The following is a 19,772-nucleotide window of genomic DNA, read 5'->3' as shown; positions in this document are numbered from 1 at the left end:
TAAAATGGCACCGGTTACTTTCCCTCCAAGGGTTTAGAATTCCTACTGGGACCTTCACAAGGCTGGAACTTTTGGCCCTATATCTCCCTCTCCACTCATGGCAGCCTCCTGGTGGCTCACTCCACCCTAGCCAGTGTACACTTCTCTGTGAGTGAGAGAGAGGAAGGCTTTCCAGGATGGACTGGGCCTGAGATTGCCTGCATTCATGTTCTAGCTGGATCACTTCATGGCTCTGTGACTTGGAACTTCTAGCTTACCACTTTTGTGTCCTAGTTTTGGTCTGTAAAATGGTAATAATAATACCAGCATCGTAAGTTTGCAGTGAGAATCAAATGAATGTCTGCTAGAACAGTGCCTCTGCATACTAGCATGATGTCTGTGTTTGCAGTTATTACCGTTATTCTTTAGCAAGTTCCTTCCTGGCCCAGGGTTTAACTGTAGGCAGAGCCCTCTACAGTTCTAACTGTGTCGTCTTCCACCAGGATTCATGCTTATTGTCACATCCCCGGGGGACCCTCCTTCACACTCAGCCTAGGTTTGGCCTCCTCTACCCTTATTTTGCAAGGTTGGGATTAGGTTGAGGCAAAAGAGGGACTCACTTTTGGGTGCCAAATTTTAAGTGGGTGTCCATAAAACCCCCTTCACAATTAAGATAAATAGTATTTTAATGCAATTATTTAGCACATCAAAATTAATGCAAAAAATTCAAGGTGAACAAACTTGCAAATTTTAAATAAAGACCCATGCTCTTCTGAGCCAAACTGGTGCCTGAAGGAAAGGAAAAATGTATACTCCAGGCTTTTTTGGAAGCAAGCACTCAATAATATTTTCAGTGTCTACTTCTTTGCTTATCTTGCTTTCATTGGAGAAAATTGTCATGTTGGATAAATTCATGTGACCAAATGGCAATCTTAAATGATTTTTTAATTAGCTTAAGGTATAATAAAAAGATAATAAATTCTGCTTGGTAATAAATAACATATTTAAACGTAAAATAATGTTGTGAGTTTTAATATCCTACTTTTACACTGTTCAGTGATTTTCAACTACTTTAATATTCTGGGAAAAAAATAACCATTAAAATATGCCAACTCATGTCCATACGGGTGCATATTTTCCTTATGCCTTTGGCTGTATTGTGACTTGGCATGATGCTTTAGGCTTTGTTTACATTTTGGATATTTTCTTGAGCATGAGTGTTTTTGTATTAATTTTGATTTGTCTTTTCCCTGTTTGTTTTTGCTCTACCTTAAATTTTGCACTTGGTACCAGTACCTTATTTGCCTCCCCCAATCCTGACCTCGTTCTTTGGTAACATTTATCAGAACCACAGTTAAATAGTTAGTTGTACCCTTTGATCAGCAGCATCTCTCTTTCCTCATCTGTCCCTTTGCCCCGGCCGCTGGTAATCACCATTCTATGCTCTACTCTCTACTTTGACTGTTTCTGATTCTACGTTTAAATGAGATCATGTGGTCTTTTGTCTTTCTGTGCCTGCTTTATTTCACTTAGCATACTGTCCTCCAGGTTCATTCGTGTTTCTGCCAATGACAGAATTTTCTTCTTCTTTTTTTTTTTTTTTGAGATGGAGTTTCACTCTTGTTGCTGAGGCTGGAGGGCAATGGGGCAATCTTGGCTCACTGCAACCTCCGCTTCCCAGGATCAAGCTATTCTCCTGCCTCAGCCTTCAGAGTAGCTGGGATTACAGGTGCACTACCAGGCCTGGCTAATTTTTTGTATTTTTAGTAGAGTTGGGGTTTCACCATGTTGGCCAGGCTGGTCTTGAACTCTTGACCTCAGGTGATTCCCATCCGCCTCGGCTTCCCAAAGTGCTGAGATTACAGGTATGAGCCACCACACCTGGCCCAGAATTTCCTCCTTTTTAAAGGCTGAAAAATATTCCATTGTGTATAGACACCACATTTTCTTCATCCATTTATCAAATAATGAATACCCAGGTTGCTTCCATATATTGATTATGGTGAATTAATTCTGCAATAGACATGGGAGTGATCTATTGCACGGAATGGTGGCTCTAATAAATAGTAGTCCATTATATATTTCAAAATTACTAGAAGAGTAGATTTCAAATATTTTTACCACAAAAATAATATGTATGTGAGGTGATAGAATTGTTAATTATTCCAATTACAATGTTACAATGTAAATATATATCTTATATAGAATTATTATTTGTTAATTAAAAATAGAACTTAAAAAATTTTAAAAAAAGAACTAAAAAATATCTATTAAGAAAAAAGTTAATAGTGCCACTACTGTCTGATTCTGCCACAAATCAGCTCCCTGAGGGCAGAGGCAAGGCCTGTTTTGCTCCCCATTGTCTTTCCTGTGCTGTCACAGTGCCTGACCCCTAGCAGGTGCACAAAAACATGTGCTGAACCAATAAATGAGGAGATTTCTTAAAAAACGCTGCTCTAGGGCGAGTTTGTGGTTTCAGTTAATTCTTCCAAATGTTTAAGAAGATAAGTGTCTATTAAAAATCTTCTATGGGTCAAGCACTGATTGTGCAACTGTAGGGATGGTGAAGGCCATGGCTTGAGCATCCGTGGGCTTGACTAGTGGTGAAGATTGATGGACACCCAGTTGAGTGTTGACAAGAGAGGTGCTGAGAGAGAAGGGCAGTGGGGTGAGGTAGGAGGCTGTGAGAGCACAGAGGAAGAGAAGGAGGAGGGCCACCCTGGAGGTTCGAGGAAAGACTGGTTTTGAGAGGATGTCTGCGCCACGCTATGAAGAAAGAGGAGGAGATGGGTGGGTGGACAAGGGGGGAAATAGAGTTTTGGACAGAGGGTACAGCACACACAAAGGCCTCGGACCAGGAACCAGCACGCTACGTATATGTGGGAACTTCTGGAAGTTTGGCATTTTGGGCGTAGATCTTTGGCATAGATCAAGGCTCTAGAGTTCTGCTTGGGCAGGCTTGGAGAAATGGGCTGGGGAGATTCCCACCATGTCAGGACTTTCATTGTCTTTCTGGAGTGTGTGGACAGTAGTTGATTTCTGAGACACTTAGACTCATGGCTCATAGACTCCCAGATAACTGGGAGTAGCAGGAAGTCATCTATTATGTGGAATACGAAAGACTGGAGCCGAAACTCAGCAGAAGCCTGAGTCTAGAGCTAAAAGTGGTTATAACACTAAAACACTCTCCCAAAAACTCAACTGCAACCAGTTCAGCATGTCTCTCCCCATCCCCTTGATATGTATCCAGGGTTGTCACTTGCCACCAGAGTGTCACTCACACCACATAGGGGTTTAGTAGCATCAGTTTCCCTCTTGAAGTAATCGCAGCCAGTCCCTGACATAAGGCAGAGCACGGTTGCCGGGCCTAAGCCACATTCATCTGTTACAACTCTCTAGTCCAAAGTCACAGTTGAAGCAGTGGACACCACCCCTTTGCCAAACAATTGTCAGTCCCCGGCAATGTGCTGGGAGAGCTTATCACAAAGGCCTGGTGGGGCTTCCTGTCATAACTTTGCACAAGGTGTGGGGTTATCTTTCAGGAACCTTTGGAGTTGAGAGTTGAGTTGTGAACCCTTCCCTGCGGCCCATTTCATCCTGAGATGAGTGTGATCAGGGAGATGAAAAGGGCCCTGCCCGGGTTGTTAAGGTTTACATTATCAGCTCCTTCAGCCTATATCAAAAAGACATTTGTGGTGGCATTTGACCTCGCAGAGGAATCTGAGCCATCTGATTGCAGGTATGGAATTTTACAATCTGCCTTTATCTGCATCTGCGATGCATTTAACTCTCTAAGGTGGCAGCTTCCCTTCAGTAACCTGGTTTCAGCCCTGAGAGTTCAATACAAGACATCTTGCCAGGGAGGAAAGGCATCTGGCCATACCAGCGAGGCTGACAAACCCAGCAGGTCTGGGAGAAAGAAATCCTTTTTCATATTTACCAAACTTAACCCTCCTCCAAGTGTGGAGACACCTGGATTCTGTGTTTTTTTCTAGCTGTATGACCTCAGGTGATCACTTGGTCACTCTAAGCCTCAGTTTCCTCACAAATAAAATAGAAATGATTTTGCCTGTCTTTTAGGATCAGTGAGAATGCACCCAGAAAGCCCAGTTCACAACAGATGCTTGAGGAGGATTTGGTGACTCAAGCATGTGGTTCTCTCCTCCGTGCTCAGTGTCTCCTCTGATCAAAACTGGAAAAGAAAGTACAGCTAGGACAGAGGCATTTAGTAAGTGGGGCTTAGATACTAACTGCAGATATTGAGCTTTGACCCCAATGTTGGGTCTTTCTTAGGACATTTTATTTTCTTTTCAAACAGATGAACTTTTACAAGTGTACTTTAGTTCACGTTAATTATCCCATTGTAAAAATGCAAATTTATTTTGTCTTCTGCAACTTTGGGGAACTAAAGGTAGGTGCACTGAGCCTTAGTTTGGCCTCTGACCCATGTTTGTCTCCAGAATTGCCCGAGACCACCTGTGGAACTGGAATCCGCCAGCCAGAGCACCTCTCCCACTGACCCCATTTCTTGAAGCTGGCACCCAACTCTCATCTCTTGGGGTTAATGATGTGGTAGTTTCTCTACTTGGCTCTGACTGTGACTGCCTGGATGATTCCAGGCAAAGTCTTCCATCTGTCATGCCCTCGGACTCCCGGACTCCCCTTCTGTAAAATGAGGAGGTGCCGTGCAGTATTTTCCAATGTCTCTCAGCTTCTGTTGTACATCTTCTATTTGTACACCCTGCATGAGTCAGCTGTTGTCCATTGATTAACACTGGCTCATCCCTCAGGCTTGAGTTTTTACATTGGTCATCCAAATTTCTCCTTGACCCACCCACCCCAGAACCCACTTCTTTGCCTCCTTCGACAGAGTGATGACGTTTTGTTTGCAGGCAGACCTAAGCTCAAATCTTAGTTTTGCCTCTTACAAACTGTGTGACTTTAGGATGATTGACTTATTTCATCCCTCTGGACCTCAGTTTCTTTATCTGTAAAATGGGAAAGCAGCCATAGAGAACACAAAAGCAAATGAGTTTGGCCATGTTTCCATGAGACTTTACTGATGGAGATTGAAATTTGAATTTCATGTAATTTTTACACATCACAAATAGTATTCTTCTAATTTTTTCAACCATTAAAAAAACGTAAAAATCATTCTTAGCTTGTGGGCAGGCTGTACCAAAACAAAGGGAGGTCAGATGTGGCCTGAGAACTGCAGTTTGCTGAAACTACTCTAGTCTTTCCTCTTTTCCTGGTCAGGGGCTGCAGAAGCTGAGTCCGTTCTTCCAGAACCACTTGTCTTCAGAGCTTATCACTCAAGCTTGGGAGGAAGGCAAGAGGCCCTCCCTTTTCTTTGTGCTGTTGAGGCAGCTCCGGCTTCCCTCTGAGAACTGCACAGGGAGAGGGGCCTTTTCTGGCTGCTTTTCTCCCAGTCTCAGCTCACACCGGGTTTTTGGCATTGTGTTACATAATTTTGCTAATAGATAATTCGTCCATACAACTCTCATTATGTGGGCCCCTGTGCATCAAGATGCGAATGTCAAAAGTGAGGGGACCTTCAGGCCAATTATTAAACCTGTGAAAGTTCACGCATCTGAAAAATTAGGCATAGGCTATGTATATGCATATCGCCTACTCCACTCCTATTATATACACCCGAAGAACATGGTAAAGACATGCAAAACAAAACAAAAAAAAAAAAAAAAAAAAAAAAAAAAAAAGGAGCCAGACCGGCCAGGTGCGGTGGCTCATGCCTGTAGTCCCAGCACTTTGGAAAGCCAAAGTGGGTGGATCGCTTGAGCTTAAGAGATCGAAACCAGCTTGGGCAACATGGCGAAACCCTGTCTTTACAAAAAATACAAAAATATTAGCTGGGTGTGGTGGTGCGTGCCTGTAGTCCCAGCTACTTGAAAGGTTGAGGTGGGAGGATTGCTTGAGCCCAGGAGATGGAGGGTGCAGTGAACCGTGATTAATTGTACCACTGCACTGCAGCCTGGGTGACAGAGGGAGACCGTGTCTCAAAAAAAGAAAAAACAAACCGACAAAAAAACCCAACAACAACAAAAAGCCAGCCAGACCTTTTTTTCATTATGAAAATGCTACTTCTTTTTTTTTGAGGCGGAGTCTCGCTCTGTTGCCGGGGCTGGAGTGCAGTGGCCGGATCTCAGCTCACTGCAAGCTCCGCCTCCCGGATTTACGCCATTCTCCTGCCTCAGCCTTCCGAGTAAGCTGGGACTACAGGCGCCCGCCACCTCGCGCGGCTAGTTTTTGTATTTTTAGTAGAGACAAGGTTTCACCGTGTTAGCCAGGATGGTCTGGATCTCCTGACCTCGTGATCCGCCCGTCTTGGCCTCCCAAAGTGCTGGGATTGCAGGCTTGAGCCACCGCGCCCGGCCAATGCTACTTCTTAAAACGTCTGCATCATTGACAGTATCTCCTTTATGCCCTGGAATGCATGAAGGTAGGACACTGTATATGTCTTTTCAGGGTAGGAGGGAGAGAAAGAAGGGAGGCTCAGGCCCAGACAAGAGGCCTTTATCATTTCCTCTAGGAATTTTTCTTGGCTGTCTAAGGCAGGGAATTGACAGGGATAATGAATTCATGGCTCAGCTGGCAAATCCAATTAAGCTTATTAACAGGGTGGCCTTGCCTTGAGCCTGCTCTGTGGTGGGACCTTGGCAGAGAAGGAAGTACCTTCTGTGCCTGGGGCATCTGATTCCCCCTTAGGCAGCCGTGGAAGCTGCAGTTAGGGCATTTCAAGGGAGAGCAGGACTGCACCCTTATATAGTCTGTGGTGCATAATCTAGAACTAGGATGAGCAACCATCCCAGTTTTCCCAGGACTAAGAGGTTTTCCTGGAAGAAAAATAACAGAAAGTCTAGGGAAAACTGGGACAAGTTGATAACTTTATATCTTCCCTCAGGAAAAAATGAGGCCCTTGTCTCCTTGAAGGGATGTAAGTAATCTCCTATGTAGATCCTCTAGAACAGGCATTAGCAAACTTTTTGTAAAGGATAAGCTAGTCAATACTTCAGGCTTTTCGGGCCACATGGTTGCTGAGTCGCAGCTACTCAGCTTAGCTGTGGTGGTGTGAAAGTAACCATAGACGGTATGTAAATGAATGAGTGTGGCAGCATCTCCACGAAGTGTTATTTATGAAAACAGGCCAGATTTGACTGTGAGCTGTACGGTGCCAAGGCTTGCTCTAGGAGGTATCCAGTTTTTCTGCCTCTCTGTGTGCCACACCTCTCTGTATGCCACACATATATACACAAACAGGCACACCCTCTGTAACTTGGTTTGGGAAGCCAGACAGCCCAGTGGTTACAGAGGGCTTGAACTTTGGAGTTAAAAGGATCTCAACTTGAATCTTGGCTTTCCCACCTGCTAGTTGGGTGACCTTGAGGATCGCATCTCTGAGTCTCTGAGCCTCAGTTTCCTCATCTAGAAACTAGGAATAATACTAATGGGATCACTGGGCACGGTGGCTCACGCCTGTAATCCTAGCACTTTAGGAGGCTGAGGCGGGTGGATTGCCTGAACTCAGGAGTTCAAGACCAGCCTGGGGAACACGGTGAAACCCCGTCTCTACTAAAAATACAGGAAGTTAGCCGGGAGTGGCGGCATGCACCTGTAATCCTAGCTACTCGGGAGGCTAAGACAGGAGAATTGCTTGAACCTGGGAGGTGGAGGTTGCAGTGAGCCGAGATAGTGCCATTGCACTCCAGCCTGGGTGACAGAGTAAGACACCATCTCACAAAAAAAAAAAAAAAAGAAGAAGAAGAAAAAAAAAGAAAAAACCCACAAATGGGATCTGCCTGCCAAGATAGAAGGAAAGGGGATTTGGACTTCATCTCTTGACTGGGGAGGTGTCAGAGAATGTGCAGTCATCTCTAATCCACCACAACAGTGGGCCGGGAGGGGTGACAAGGTTATTCAGCACTTGATACTTCTGTACCTAGCTCTCAGCTAGTGGCTGAAGCCAAACCCTCAGTAAGATGACACACAGCTGTTTTCCTTGTGGAATTCACGGTCATGTAGAAAATTAAAATAGCCAATTATAGTAAACAGGGTTGAGTTCCAGATAGTGAGAAGGCAAGAGTGAAGGAGGCTTCTGATTCTTTAAGAGAAAAAAGTTTCAAAAAGGGGAAGACATCACTTTTACTGCCTTAGAGAGCAGGGAGAAGCAGCTGCTCAGGAGCCGCCAGGCTTGGTCACATGTGCAGTTATCTACCAGGAGGCTTCTTCTTGTGTGAACCTGGGTGAGGCTGTTTGCTGCAGGGGTGTGGGCTCAGGATGTGTATGGATATGTTTGTGTGCCTCCTGGTAGATAACTTGTGGGCATGTGGCTGTCTGATGACAGAGAAAGGGCAGCTCTGATGTAACAAGAGACATGCTCACATCTGTGACTTGTAAGAAGCAGAGTCTTTAGGGCCAGAAGGGTCTTAGAGATGGCTTATCCAATTTCTTGTCCTCTTCTCATTTTACAGGTGACTAAATGGAAGACTTGTCCAAAGCCTTTCAGCTAATTGGTCCCCTGATTCCTCATCAAAATAACATATTTCACATATTTCACATGCAAGGCCAGTTAGATTCTGGGTGAACTCAGCGGTTGAGTTCAGATACTGTTCACTTGCTGGCCTCGCCTGATTTGGGGTTGACAGAAGAAGGCAGGTTGAATGTTGAGAACACATGCTCATCAGAGAGGACTGGACATAGTGCAAGGTGCGGTTCTCAGAAAGGGCTGGTTGAACTTGAACCTGCATTTTGATTATGCTTCATCTAAACTGCATTCGAAGCCAACATTTAAAAATTTCAACCTCAATTAAAATTCTTACATTTTCATTTAAATGAATAAACCCCCAACTTAAAACTTTTAATGTATGAGCAATGCATAATCATTGCTAAAACATAGAAACAAAAGAGAGAAAATGTAAAAGGAAGTAAAAATCACATTATTTTAATATGACTACTTCTAAAATTTTCAGGTGTACTCTCCCAGAATTTTTTCTATATGTGGTAAGAATATATATATATATATATTTTATACTTTAAGTTCTAGGCTACATGTGCACAATGTGCAGATTTGTTACCTATGTATACATTTGCCATGTTGGTGTGCTGCACCCATTAGCTCGTCATTTACATTAGGTATATCTCCTAATGCTATCCCTCCCCCTTTCCCACAATAGGCCCCGATATGTGATGTTCCCCTTCCTGTGTCCAAGTGATCTCATTGTTCAATTCCTGCCTCTGAATGAGAACATGCGATGTTTGGTTTTCTGTTCTTGTGATAGTTTGCTGAGAATTGATGATTTCCAACTACATCCATGTCCCTACAAAGGACGCAAACTCATCCTTTTTTATGGCTGCATAGTATTCCATGGTGTATACGTGCCACATTTTCTTAATCCAGTCTGTCACTGATGGACATTTGGGTTGATTCCAAGTCTTTGCTATTGTGAATAGTGCTGCAATAAACATATGTGTGCATGTGTCTTTATAGCAGCATGATTTATAATCCTTTGGGTATCCAGTAATGGGATGGCTGGGTCAAATGGTATTTCTAGTTCTAGATCCTTGAGGAATCGCCACACTCTCTTCCACAATGGTTGAAGTAGTTTACAGTCCTGCCAACAGTGTAAAAGTGTTCCTATTTCTCCACATCCTCTCCAGCACCTGTTGTTTCCTGACTTTTTAATGATTGCCATTCTAACTCGTGTGAGATGGTATCTCATTGTGGTTTGGATTTGCATTTCTCTGATGGTGAGTGATGATGAGCATTTTTTCATGTGTCTGTTGGCTGTATGAATGTCTTCTTTTGAGAAGTGTCTGTTCATATCCTTTGCCCACTTTTTGATGGGGTTGTTTGTTTTTTTCTTGTAAATTTGTTTAAGTTCTTTGTAGGTTCTGGATATTAGCCCTTTGTCAGATGAGTAGATTGCAAAAATTTTCTCCCATTCTGTAGGTTGCCTGTTCACTCTGATGGTAGTTTCTTTTGCTGTGCAGAAGCTCTTTAGTTTAATTAGATCCCATTTGTCAATTTTGGCTTTTGTTGCCATTGCTTTTGGTGTTTTAGACATGAAGTCCTTGCCCAAGCCTATGTCCTGAATGGTACTACCTAGGTTTTCTTCTAGGGTTTTTATGGTATTAGGTCTAACATTTACGTCTCTAATCCATCTTGAATTAATTTTCATATAAGGAGTAAGGAAAGGATCCAGTTTCAGCTTTCTACTTATGGCTAGCCAATTTTCCCAGCACCATTTATTAAATAGGGAATCCTTTCCCCATTTCTTGTTTTTGTCAGGTTTGTCAAAGATCAGATGGCTGTAGATGTGTGGTATTATTTCTGAGGCCTCTGTTCTGTTCCATTGGTCTATATCTCTGTTTTGGTACCAGTACCATGCTGTTTTGGTTACTGTAGCCTTGTAGTATAGTGTGAAGTCAGGTAGCCTGATGCCTCCAGCTTTGTTCTTTTGGCTTAGGATTGTCTTGGCAATGCAGGCTCTTTTTTGGTTCCATATGAACTTTAAAGCAGTTTTTTCCAATTCTGTGAAGAAAGTCATTAGTAGCTTAATGGGGATGGCATTGAATCTATAAATTACCTTGGGCAGTATGGCCATTTTCACAATATTGATTCTTCCTATCTATGAGCATGGTGTGTTCTTCTATTTGTTTGTGTCCTCTTTTATTTCACTGAGCAGTCGTTTGTAGTTCTCCTTGAAGAGGTCCTTCACATCCCTTGTAAATTGGATTCCTAGGTATTTTATTCTCTTTGAAGCAATTGTAAATGGAAGTTCATTCATGATTTGGCTCTCTGTTTGTCTGTTATTGGTGTATAAGAATGCCTGTGAGTTTTGCACATTGATTTTGTATCCTGAGACTTTGCTGAAGTTGCTTATCAGCTTAAGGAGATTTTGGGCTGAGATGATGGGGTTTTCTAAATGTACAATCATGTCATCTGCAAACAGGGACAATTTGACTTCTTCTTTTCCTAATTGAATACCCTTGATTTCTTTCTCTTGCCTGATTGCCCTAGCCAGAACTTCCAACACTATGTTGAATAGGAGTGGTGAGAGAGGGCATCCCTGCCTTGTGCCAGTTTTCAAAGGGAATGCTTCCGGTTTTTGCTCATTCAGTATGATATTGACTGTGGGTTTGTCATAAATAGCTCTTATTATTTTGAGATACATTCCATCAATACCGAATTTATTGAGAGTTTTTAGCATGAAGATCTGTTGAATTTTGTCAAAGGACTTTTCTACATCTATTGAGATAATCATGTGGTTTTTGTCTTTGGTTCTGTTTATACACTGGATTACGTTTATTGATTTGCATATGTTGAACCAGCCTTGCATCTCAGGGATGAAGCCCCCTTGATCATGTTGGATAAGCTTTTTGATGTGCTGCTGGATTCGGTTTGCCAGTATTTTATTGAGGATTTTTGCATCGATGTTCATCAGGGATATTGGTCTAAATTCTCTTTTTTTGTTGTGTCTCTGCCAGGCTTTGGTATCAGGATGATGTTGGCCTCATAAAATGAGTTAGGGAGGATTCCCTCTTTTTCTATTGATTGGAATAGTTTCAGAAGGAATGGTACCAGCTCCTCCTTGGACCTCTGGTAGAATTCGGCTGTGAATCCGTCTGGTCCTGGACTTTCTTTGGTTGGTAGGCTATTAATTATTGCCTCAATTTCAGAGGCTGCTATTGGTCTATTCAGGGATTCAACTTCTTCCTGGTTTAGTCTTGGAAGAGTGTACGTGTCCAGGAATTTATCCATTTCTTCTAGATTTTCTAGTTGATTTGCATAGAGGTGTTTATAGTATTGTCTGATGGTAGTTTGTATTTCTGTGGGGTCGGTGGTGATATCCCCTTTATCAATTTTTATTGCATCTAATTGATTCTTCTCTCTTTTCTTCATTAGTCTTGCTTGCAGTCTATCAATTTTGTTGATCTTTTCAAAAACCAGCTCCTGGATTCATTGATTTTTTGAAGGGTTTTTTGTGTCTCTATCTCCTTCAGTTCTGCTCTGATCTTAGTTATTTCTTGCCTTCTGCTAGCTTTTGAATGTGTTTGCTCTTGCTTCTCTAGTTCTTTTAATTGTGATGTTAGGGTGTCAATTTTAGATCTTTCCTGCTTTCTCTTGTGGGCATTTAGTGCTATAAATTTCCCTCTACACACTGCTTTCAATGTGTCCCAGAGATTCTGGTATGTTGTGTCTTTGTTCTCATTGGTTTCAAAGAACATCTTTATTTCTGGCTTCATTTCGTTATGTACCCAGTAGTCATTCAGGAGCAGGTTGTTCAGTTTCCATGTAGTTGAGCGGTTTTGATTGAGTTTCTTAGTCCTGAGTTCTAGTTTGATTGCACTGTGGTCTGAGAGACAGTTTGTTACAATTTCTGTTCTTTTACATTTGCTGAGGAGTGCTTTACTTCCAACTATGTGGTCAATTTTGGAATAAGTGTGATGTGGTGCTGAGAAGAATGTATATTCTGTTGCTTTGGGTTGGAGAGTTCTGTAGATGTCCATTAAGTCTGCTTGGTGCAGAGTTGAGTTCAATTCCTGGATAGCCTTGTTAACTTTCTGTGTCGTTGATCTGTCTAATGTTGACAGTGGTGTGTTAAATTCTCCCATTATTATTGTGTAGGAGTCGAAGTCTCTTTGTAAGTCTCTAAGGACTTGTTTTATGAATCTGGGTGCTCCTGTGTTGGGTGCATATGTATTTAGGTTAGCTCTTCTTGTTGAATTGCTCCCTTTCCCATTATGTAATGGCCTTCTTTGTCTCTCTTGATCTTTGTTGGTTCAAAGTCTGTTTTATCAGAGACTAGGATTGCAACCCCTGCCTGTTTTTATTTTCCACTTGCTTGGTAGATCTTCCTCCATCCTTTGTTAATTGAGCCTGTGTGTGTCTCTGCATGTGAGATGGGTCTCCTGAATACAGCAAACTGATGGGTCTTGACTATTTATTCAATTTGCCAGTCTGTGTCTTTTAATTGGAGCATTTAGTCCATTTACATTTAAGGTTAATATTGTTGTGTGTGAACTTGATCCTGTCATTATGATATTAGCTGGTTATTTTGCTCGTTAGTTGATGCAGTTTCTTCCTAGCTTTGATGGTCTTTACATTTTGGCATGTTTTTGCAATGGCTGGTACCAGTTTATCCTTTCCATGTTTAGTGCTTCCTTCAGGATCTCTTGTAGGGCTGGCCTGGTGGTGGCAAAATCTCTAAGCATTTGCTTGTCTGTAAAGGATTTTATTTCTCCTTCACTTATGAAGCTTAGTTTGGCTGGATATGAAATTCTGGGGTGAAAATTGTTTTCTTTGAGAATGTTGAATATTGGCCCCCACTCTACTCTGGCTTGTAGAATTTCTGCCAAGAGATCTGCTGTTAGTCTGATGGGCTTCCCTTTATGGGTAACCCACCCTTTCTCTCTGGCTGCCCTTAACATTTTTTCCTTCATTTCAACTTTGGTGAATCTGACAGTTACGTGTCTTGGAGTTGCTCTTCTCGAGGAGTATCTTTGTGGCATTCTCTGTATTTCCTGAATTTTAATGTTGGCCTGCGTTGCTAGGTTGGGGAAGTTCTCCTGGATAATATCCTGCAGAGTGTTTTCCAACTTGGTTCCATTTTCCCCGTCACTTTCAGGCACACCAGTCAGACGTAGATTTGGTCATTTCACATAATCCCATATTTCTTGGAGGCTTTGTTCATTTCTTTTTACTCTTTTTTCTCTAAACTTCTCTACTTGCTTAATTTCATTCATTTGATCTTCAATCACTGATACTGTTTCTTCCAGTTGATCGAGTTGGTTACTGAAGCTTGTGCATTTTTTCACGTAGTTGTCGTGTCATGGTTTTCATCTCTATCAGTTGGTTTATGGAGTTCTCTGCATTGGTTGTTCTAGTTATCCATTCTTTCATTCTTTTTTCAAGGTTTTTAGTTTCTTTGCGCTGGGTATGTAGTTCCTCCTTTAGCTCTGAGAAGTTTGATCAACTGAAGCCTTCTTCTCTCAACTCATCAAAGTCATTCTCCGTCCAGCTTCGTTCCATTGTTGGCGATGAGCTACGTTCCTTTGGAGGGGGTTTTTTTAATTTGCAGCTTTTCTGCACTGCTTTTTCCCCATCTTTGTGGTTTTATCTGCCTTTGGTCTTTCATGATGGTGACGTACTGATGGGGTTTTGGTGTGGGTATCCTTTCTGTTTGTTAGTTTTCCTTCTAACAGTCAGAACCCTCAGCTGCAGGTCTGTTGGAGTTTGCTTGAGGTCCACTCCAGACCCTGTTTGCCTGGGTATCAGCAGCGGCGGCTGCAGAAGATAGAATATTGCTGAACAGCAGGGTTGCTGTCTGATTCTTGCTCTGGAAGCTTCATCTCAGAGGTGTATCCAGCCGTGCGAGATGTGAGGTGTCAGTTTGCACCTAGTGGGGGATGTCTCCCAGTTAGGCTACTCAGGGGTCAGGGACCCACTTGAACAGGCAGTCTGTCCGTTCTCAGATCTGAACCTCCATGCTGGGAAAACCACTGCTCTCTTCAAAACTGTCAGACAGGAACATTTACACCTGTGAGGTTTCTGCTGCTTTTTGTTTAGCTATGCCCTGTCCCCAGAGGTGGAGTCTACAGAGGCAGGCCGGCCTCCTTGAGCTGTGTTGGGCTCCACCCAGTTCGAGCTTCCCAGTGGCTTTGTTTACCTACTTAAGCCTCAGCAATGGCAGGTGCCCCTCCCCCAGCCTCACTGCCGCCTTGCAGTTAGATCTCAGACTGCTGTCCTAGCAATGAGGGAGGCTCCATGGGCGTGGGACTCTCTGGGCCAGGCATGGGTTATAATCTCCTGGTGTGCCGTTTGCTAAGACCCTTGGTAAAGCACAATATTAGGGTGGGAGTTACCTGATTTTCCAGGTGTTGTATGTCTCAGTTTTCCTTGGCTAGGAAAAGGAATTCCCTTCCCCCTTGTGCTTCCTAGGTGAGGCAATGCCTCACCCTCCTTCAGCTCTCGCTGATTGGGCTGCACCCACTGACCAGCACCGACTGTCTGACACACCCCAGTGAGATGAACCTGGTACCTAGGTTGAAAATGCAGAAATCACCTGTCTTCTGTGTCACTCACGCTGGGAGCTGGAGGCTGGAGCTGTTCCTATTTGGCCATCTTGGGTGCCCCCAAATGTATTTTTTAAGCAAAATTGAGAGCACACTGTAAAGCTCTATGACACTGAACAAGTGACATGAACTTCCTGAGGTTTAGGACTCTTCAACAAAACAGGAGTGATGATACCGTGAGTATTATTGCTTCCTCTCAAAGTGCTGCTGCCATGCTGTAGGAGGCCCAAGGCATACGGACAGGCCATGCATGAGTGCTCCAAGAACCGACCCTGCTGAGCCCAGCCTTAAAATCATCCCAGCCCTGGCATCAGCCACATGAGTGAAAGATCATGGGTGATTCCAGCCCCCTGACATTTGAGTCATCCATAGCTATTTGTCTTTCTAAATTAGACCCCAGACACTGTGGAGCAGAGACAAGCCATCCCCACTGTGCTCTGTCCAATTTCTGACCCACGGAAGCAGCGTGCATAATAAGATGGTGGTTGTTTTACTTTACATTTTGCATATGGTGCGGTTTGTTTTTCCGCAGTAGTGTCTATAACTGTACTGTTAACTTTGAGGAGCACTTTAGAGCAAACTCTCACCTGTGTGTGGCACCCCTTTCCATTTCCTCGAGGAGCTTGTCCTTTGGGTTGTTTTTTCTCTATCCTGACTCCTCTGTCCCTCCCATTCCTTCCATTCAGCCTAAAAGTGGAGTCAAGCCTTCTGCAATGGGAGAATCCCTTCCCCTGTCTCCATCATTTTGAACTATAATCTTTCCCTCACCAATTCCTTGTCAATTCCATTCCTGAAAGGACATTTTGTACTTCCTACCTTGACTGTGTTCAGTCTAGTTTATGCTATAAATATTCTCATGTCAAACTCATCATAAGACTCTGCCTAAAGGCCATTTTTTGCCAGTTTATACCATGCTCAGTGATCTGAAAGTCCTCTCTTCCTCAGTTTCCAGGTTACCTACATCTCTCCTGTGACTCCTCTTTCCTTACTGAGTGATCTTTGGCAATTTTCTTCTATTCATAATTTCTTTGGCAATATTTCTTCTATTCATAATTTCTAAACTACCCCCGGATGGTCTCCTCTATTGCTGTTGTTTCATTGACCGTCTCTGGACAATTCTCAAATCAACACAATGAGGAGCTCCTTAGCCTCCAGTCAATGTTTAGCCTGTTCAAGAGACATCCCCAGTCGTTTCTTCAGTGCTTCAAACTTATGACTCACGGGGACTAAACTTAATGAGTACTTCTCCTTAAAATCTACTTTTTTATTTTTTTATTTTTTATTTTTAATTCACGACAATGTCAGGTGTTCAGTCAGGCCTTAGCTTCTAGAATCAAACAGATCTGAGTCGACTCATGATTCAGCCACTTAATAGATATGTGTCCCTGCAGAGATTACTTCACTTTTCTGAAAATCAGCTTTTCCTCTGTAAAATGGGGATAATTGTGTTTTTACTTCATAAAAATATGAGAATGTAGTAGTTAGAAAGTGTAACTGTTACCATTATTAGTAATTTCAAAATGTTACCTTCTCTGAGCATGATATGAGCATGCTCATACAGAACATTTGGAAAATTCTATGAGACGTGAGGATTGCCTGAGGCCAGGAGTTCAAGACCAACCTGGACAACAACTCCCCCTAAGATTAAAAAAAAATTAAAAAGAAAATTCTGGCAAGCATTTTGTGATCCAAGGATCAACACTGCTAACATGCTAATGTGCTTACATTTCTCCTGTCTTTTTAAAAAAAAATTTTTTTTAGAGATGGGTTCTCACTCTGTTGCCCAGACTGCAGTACAGTGGTGTCATCATAGCTCACTGTAGCCTCGAACTCCTGGGCTCAAGCTGTCCTCCCACCTCAGCCTCCCAAGTAGCTGGGACTACAGGTGCACACCACCACAAACAGCTAAGTTTTAAATTTTTGTAGCAATAGTGTCTCATCATGTTGCTCAGGCTGGTCTCAAACTGCTGAACTCACTCTCCCAAAGTTTTCAGATTACAGGTGTGAGCCACTGTACCTAGCCTGTCTTGCCTTTGTGTGTGTGTGTGTGTGTGTGTGGTGTGCGTATGCATGAGCCTGTGTTAGGAAAGAGGGCTTCTCTGGATGGCTCTACCATTTTCTTGGTCCCTCAGGGTAGATGGCTTCATGTCATCCTTTACCTTCTCTCTCATATTCTCATCCAAGTCACGAAATCTTCCAATTGTATTCCCAGATTTCTCCCAGATGCAATATTCCTTCTCCCACACTGCCACTCTCATAATTTACCTATTTCCCCATCTTCAGGCTCTTTTTTCACTTTTTATTTTAAATTCAGCATGGCTGGTTTCCCCACACCAAAAATCTGAATGTGCATCTCCCTTGCTGAAAACACCTCCCCGGCTGCTCTCAATTTCTGGTATTAAGTCCTCTCCTTCCATTCCAGCCTTCTCTCTCATCTCTCCTGTATTCACTCCAGCCATATTCCCTGGAAGAGTCAGACCTGGTCATGCCTGTGCCCTTCAATATGCCACTTCCTCTGTCTCAGATCTTTGCCTGCTTTCTTGCCCTGGAAAACTCCTACCTATCCACCACATCTGAGCTCAAATGCCAGCTCCTGCATGAAGCCTCCCCATTTCCCTCTACCCCATAAGACAGGAAGCTCTTGTGCCTCTTCCTCTACGTACCCCTTTGTACCTTGCCACTACTCTGGCTATACATTCTGTAAGGGATCAGGTTACTTGTTCTCTGTGAATTTCTTATGAGAATTGCATCTGTAGTAGCTGGAACAGGGCTTGGCCCATGAAAGTTGCTCAGCAAACATTTCTTGAATAAATGAATTGATGGGTGGTGTGATGTGGAGTATCAGAAAGATCAAAGGATACTAAGGAGGAAGACCTAAATTGGCGTTTTGTTTCTTCCATATTTTCACCTGCATGGTTCTGGGCAAATATCTCTAAGCCTTGTGGGTTTCTGTTGTAGTTTGTTGTCTTTTTAGCAAGGTTGATGAGACGCTGCAATGAGATGGTGTAAAGGAAAATGCTGTGAAAATAAAAATAAAACACTATGCAAGTATTCTTTATATGATTATTATTAATTGAAAAATAAGTAGCAGCTGAGGCTCAACATGGTCTTGCCTGGTGACCATGCTGTGTGCATAGGGACTTGGTTGAGAATGGGAAGTCCCACGTCTAATCGTAGGAGCCAAGCGCCTTCAGACAAGCCCTCCTTCCAGTTCCCTTCTGGGTCAGGTGAGGATGTTTGTTCCCATTCCCTCTTCCCTATGCTTGTTGTGAGTCTCAGGTGAGATAATTCTTTTTAAACATCCATGTGGATAAAGTGCCTGGAAAAGGTACTGAAACTATCCAAATGCACAATGGTTATTCTGGTGAACCTGACACCCTCCTGGGAGGTCCGTGCTCCTAGCCTTTGCCTGGGCTCCCCAGTTTCAATCCTGCTTTGAGTCTCATTTGACTAATGCCATGTCTCCTGGTCCTAAATGAGGCTGCAGGCTAGTTCCTTCTTTTGATTCCACCCCAGTGCTATGGTGGATTCATATCAAGACTTGACTCCCTCAGAAGCTCACTATTAAATTAAAATCTACCCTGTATCCAGAAGGGAAGGACCCTACTTTTCTACTCTCTGTTGTTCTCGCTGATGCTATATCAGGGAAGCTTTCCATAACCTTCCAGACAAGGTTAGCCTCCTGAAGTTCAGTAATCTTGTGTTCCTGCTTTTTAACTTTGTAGTTTTATCACAGTTATCATGGTATCGCTGTTTGTATTTGTTATCAGTGTCACTGTGGACCATATCTGGTCCACTCCTCTTTCTCCTTTGCTTATCACAGTGCCTAGCACATAGAGGATGTCAACAAATATTTGTTAAGCAAATAAATTAAAGAATATTCTGAACTTAATTCGTTTCTTCTATGTGCATTGCATATTTCTATTTCAGTTCCTTTGCTCCTGTTGTTTGCCCAGCCAGGAATGTGCCCACCTCAATTCCTCCTTGCATACACACACACACACACACACGCATGCACACATGCCTATTAAATGAGATAATGCATGCAACACACTTACCAAGCACAGTAAGAACACTTAGTAGTAATTAACACCCGCTGCTGCATGTCTGTCATACTGAGCCTCTAATCTACATCTCCTCAATTTCCTACCACTTACTGCCTAGTGCACATAGCATGTACGCACTCAATACTCAGTTGCATAAATGCACCATCTCTGGAGTTTGTCTTCATCATGGAGATGGAATGGCGTTTATGGAGCCAAGTGGTGGGTGTTTTTACCCCACTTTCCAGATAAAACACTGGTGGTTGACAGTGGAGAAGAAACTTACCCATTGTGCTTGGTCCTGAGCTTGCATCATAGGTGAGAGTGAGGAGGTGATGGATACAAAAAGAGCAAGACAAGACACAGTTCTTGTGCTTAAGGACCTTGAACTTTGACTCTGCGGTAAGCAATGAACTGTAGTGAGCATCCACACCAGCCCTAGAGGCAGACAGACATGGCTTGCACCTTGGTGCTGCCACTCATCATCCTTGGGACCTCAGGGACTTACTTAACCACTTTAAGCTTCAATTTCCACACACCTAAAAATGGGATCCAAGTAGCCCAATGTCACAGGGTGGGTGTGCCGCATGGTAAGGGCTATCAAGATCACCTGTGAATTGTTGATCATTCTCCTGGCTTTCTTCCATGGAGAGGTGT

General features: G+C 43.0%; 1 long non-coding RNA gene across 1 annotated transcript in view; it reads left to right on the top strand.

Annotated features, from left to right (window-relative positions):
- The first annotated feature begins 6,262 nt into the window (after positions 1-6,262).
- LOC111549803 overlaps positions 6,263-19,772 on the top strand; it is a 191,187-nt gene continuing 177,677 nt past the window's right edge. Inside the window, exon 1 of the long non-coding RNA XR_002733829.2 lies at positions 6,263-6,439. This is a non-coding gene — a long non-coding RNA (uncharacterized LOC111549803). The remainder of the gene's footprint in view (positions 6,440-19,772) is intronic.

This window comes from Piliocolobus tephrosceles, chromosome 7 (assembly GCF_002776525.5).
Source record: "Piliocolobus tephrosceles isolate RC106 chromosome 7, ASM277652v3, whole genome shotgun sequence".
Lineage (NCBI taxonomy): Eukaryota > Metazoa > Chordata > Mammalia > Primates > Cercopithecidae > Piliocolobus > Piliocolobus tephrosceles.
The sequence above is the reverse complement of the archived record's forward strand: the minus strand, read 5'-3'. Positions and strand labels throughout refer to the sequence as shown.